Raw genomic sequence first — 4,763 nt, 5'->3', positions numbered from 1 at the left:
TAGTTCATTTAAAGAAAAGTCAGATCATCTTTAGATAGCTTGCAGCAAAGCTCCTCCTCTGTTAGGTGCTTGTATTGAGAGTAGTTTTTTAAATAGCAAAGCCAAAATCACGGTCGGCGATATGATAGTTTTTTAAAACTTTAGCTTTTGGTGTATTTTTTTTGTAGCCAATTGCTTACCGCTATCTAAAGTACCAACTTAGTTTTCCCTCGGAAAATACTGTATATAATTTTGTCGCAGATTGGCCTAGTTCCCAGGTTGCATCAAGTCTTTACAATTTAGAAGTAAGGGATTTTCTTTCCAACAAAAGTTCATATCAGTTTCTTGTGATGAAATGACACTGAAATGTCCATTGCAGTATGATAGGAAATTTGATAGGGTGATAGGTCTTAAAGACTATGGCGATGAAAATCGCACATCTAGAATAGCCACAACTGCAATGACCATAATGGTGCAAGGTATAGGTGGGGAACCTTGGTCCCACCCGTTAGCTTATTTCTTTATTAGAGGCTCATGTAAAGGGGATGTCCTCAAGAAATATATTCTTGAAGCCATTACCCAACTTCAAAATATAGGTCAACTTCCTTGCCATTTTGTTTGTAACCAGGGTAACAAATTTTCAAAATTTAGCTAATTTGTTAGGTGTTTCAATGTCACGACCTTTTTTCAACGTTAATGGTAAGGAAATATGTTTTTTTACGATAGCCCATTTATTAAAATATAGTCGCAACTGTTTACAAAATATGAAAAATAAAGTTAATTTTAAAAATAGTTGAGTATATTGATCAGATATAGTATATTTTTAGAAACAGGACTCTCAGTCGAGTTATCGGTGTGCGCATAAATTAACCGATGCTCATATTTATTTGCGTCTCAAGTGTTAAGTAATACGATCGCTTCATGTATGCTTTCTCCTTACAGTTCGGGAGCCTTAAGCCCAAATAGTATGAGCTTTATTAATACCACGGGTTTCGTTTCTTTTTTTAATAAATTATTCGATATCTTTAATTTGGCCATTGTACCCACTAAAAACGTTTTTATAGGTTCCCCAGAACAAACCAATTTTTAGATGAGGCAGTAAAAGTTTTAAAAACAATTAGGGTCGTAGATGAGTTAGGAAACAACACAACACATATAAGTTCAATTATGTCAAAGGGTGGTTTATTAACATTAATAGACGATTGTGGCGATTGTTGTCACACTCAGGATTTCCTTACCTAAAGACAAGATGATCAGGACAGCTTAGAGCATTTTTTTGGTCAGATTAGAAGTAGGGCAGGTACTAGAGTTACACCTTTCATGTTCTCTAGTTTATTTAGGAAGTCGTGGGTTTTACGATACGTAAATATCGTAACAAAAGGTAACTGTGAGCTTCTTTTACAACCCGAAGCCACAGTCATTTCAGAATATAGCCATAATGTTCTTCTTAATGTGTGCAATGATTCCGTTTAAAGTGATCTTTCTTGGTAGGATTTCCAGGTTTTACCACGGCCTGAACACTCCATTGTTAGATCCGTTCCTTTAGATAGTAGTTTAGAAATTAAAAGTTATTAAGCCCTTCTTGTGTTGTGAAGACTGTGACCCAAAGTTAGTTATTGCTTTATGTATTAGAATAATAATCTATTTTGTAACACAATTTTTGAATAAAGAGAGATAAATCTACCCAACTTTAAAAATAAAATTTTGTGTGTTTGTAGTTTTTTAGTGGTTACAATGAGCTAAATAATTAATATTTAAAACAGATTTTTTAATGTAGCGAACATTAAGATGCTCTACATTTAGAACGATTTTAGAAAGTTTTTAATTATAAATTAGAATTTGGGGATTAAATGTTGGCATTTGTATATATGTTCATTTTCATAGTTATAAGTATTAGTTATATATATGTACATATGTATATAATTTTAATATTTATTTTACTGTGATAGTTATTATCGTTTTGTATTTTTTTTTTTATTTTTTATGTAAATAAATTTTTAACAATATCTATAATTTGATGTAGGTCTACTGGGGAAACGAGCCCCCAAAAATAACTTCGGTAACGCGCCCTTTTGCGTACCTCATAAGTGGTGTGGATAATGCGTATTGGGTATTTCAAAAACGCAAGTTTTGAGGCGCTCTCTCACTGGAATAAGTTGGACATCTCTTTATCTCTGATTTCAATATACGCTTACAGATTCGCATATTTACAATGTGCAAGCGACTATGGACATAATTAATAGATTAATAGGTATTCTCTATATACAAATGTATGAATAAGCCAGCTTAAGCAGCATAAGCAACTGTCTGAATACACACAAAATGTATTTTGCAACTATAAAGTACTTTACGTCAAGTTTCGTTAAGTTTTTTCAAACGTCATTTGCTTAAGAAAAATGCGAAACTGGTCGCATTTTCCGTACGGAATCAGCTGTTTTCGCTTTTTGTCAACAGATACATCATTTCGAATTTGAAAATGAAGGACGACGAATGTTTTGTTAACAGATACATCATTTTGTATTTTAAGATGGAGGACGTCGAATGTTTTATACAAAATTTAATCGAAAATATTAAAAAACAGAAATGTTTATATGATAAACGAGATGCCTTTTATTTCAATCACACAAACAAAGAAAAGGAATTTCTAGGAATCGTACAAAAAACCATCTTTCTTTCTCATTCTGTTTAATTTCCTCACTGAATAGGACCGAACTCTTTTTTTTAATTTCTCTAATTTTTGTTAATATGCATATTCCATCTAAAATAGAAGTAAGCATTTTAATTGTTTTTAAATATTTTAATTTTCTATTCATTTCTGTATTGCCAAACCTAAACGAAATATAAAATCAAAACAAAAATTGTTTATTGTCACTTTTCTCTACTGCATGTAAGTACATTATAGTCATTCAAATGCCTACTCGTCGTTCATTATGCATTTGACAGGATTTTCGTTAATTTTTTGTCAGTAACATACGGCAGCGTATGCATCTAATAGTTAGGCCTTTGGACTATATAATGATGAATTCCATGAAATCTGTTGAAATTTATATTGAAGTATATCTAAATATTAAATAAATATTGGTTTGATAAGTTACAACTTCCGGCACCATGGCAATGCACCAGAAAGTGCATGGTCAGCGTCTGCAGAATAAGATTCGTGGAAACGAATCACGCCACGCATAATTATTTAGTTCAGAATTAAGTATACATTTTGTAATTTGGTTAAGCTAAGTTTCAGTTTGATTACTCTAATAAAGCTACGCGGTAACGCTGCCCCATAAAGCTACGCGGTAACGCTGCCCCAATGCAGCTCCGCTAAAAAATTATATTTTTTTGGTTTTTTAATAACCAAAAGCTTAAAGAAAGGTCCCCTAGTAGCATAAAGCAAACGGGAAACACTAGTTGCTAGCCAGCTCTATTCGTGAGTGTGGAAACAACTATTCTATGGTGAAAAAAAGTTAAATTTTTTTTAAAAACAAAATAAAAACAAACAAAGCAAACAAATTACAAGTAATGCAAAAGTAGCGTTAAAACCGTTTTAATAAAACACACAAACTAATGCAAAAGCAACAGAAACGAGGAAAAAAACTAAGAATAACAAATTGAAGAGTGTGGCGACAATATAAATAAAAAGCGACCAATTAATCACGGTTGAAGAAGGCAGAGAGGAGAGGTTTAAGGCAGTAAGCGGTATGGGCGAATTAAATATTAATGAAAATATATGTGTGTGCGTGCAGCAAAATACGCCAAAATGTAAATTAAATTTAATGCAACAAAATTTCGTGAAAGTAAAACGCATTTTGCAGGCAAGGAAAAAAATCGAGGCAGATATTTAACACGCGAACTGCAGGTAAGAAAAAAATTGCTTGCGAGAAAATAAGATTGCGTATGCCTTCAGTCAGCTATTTACAAAGCAACCGCATATAATAAGCTAACAAATTAATTAGAGTAAAAGGAAATGCAGTTAAAAGTAATAGGACGCAGCGGTGGTACTAGTACACAACTACTCCTTTTTTAACGCCTTTTTAAACAAGCATAAAAAATACAAGCTTAATAACAACAAACACATACAGCTCAGCAAGTGGATGACGATTCTATATCCGGCCCTGCAACTAATAGAAATACTATCTGTAGTAACAGCGACAACATAATCCCCAACAATCCTGTAAGTGGAAGCAGCCTATAGTAACTACTTAGACATTATATTAAGAAAATTAATATATTATTATACTAAGAATATTAAAAATATACAAATGACGAACCCAATAATAATGGACGACCTGTCCAGGCTCATAGCTAGTATAGCTTCAGGCATAGTAAAGACACAGGAACCGCAAGTGGTACATGCGGCATTACACCCAAATGCAATTGCAACCGACATTACGGACCAAACAATATACATAGAACATAGGAACAACTTAGGCGAATTGGATAAGATACCTGACATTGTAAAATGTCTAAAGGAATTCTCTGACAATCCAGGAGAATTCAACTCATGGGAAAAAAAGCGTAGATCGGGTTTTAGCTTTATATGAACCTCAAAAGGAAACACCGAAGTATTACGGCATTTTAAGCGTAATACGGAACAAAATAATAGACAACGCCGATGCGGCATTGGAAGCATACAATACGCCACTTGATTGGCAATCAATTTCCAAATGTCTAATTATGCACTACGGTGACAAGCGCGGCTTGTCAACATTAGAATATCAAATGACTGCATTGGTCCAAGGAAATAGAACAGTTTCAGATCTCTATCAACAGGTGTATAGCCACCTTTCATT

This window comes from Bactrocera neohumeralis, unplaced genomic scaffold (genome assembly GCF_024586455.1).
Source record: "Bactrocera neohumeralis isolate Rockhampton unplaced genomic scaffold, APGP_CSIRO_Bneo_wtdbg2-racon-allhic-juicebox.fasta_v2 cluster11, whole genome shotgun sequence".
Taxonomy (NCBI): Eukaryota; Metazoa; Arthropoda; class Insecta; order Diptera; family Tephritidae; genus Bactrocera; species Bactrocera neohumeralis.
This window is presented reverse-complemented; position numbering follows the sequence as displayed.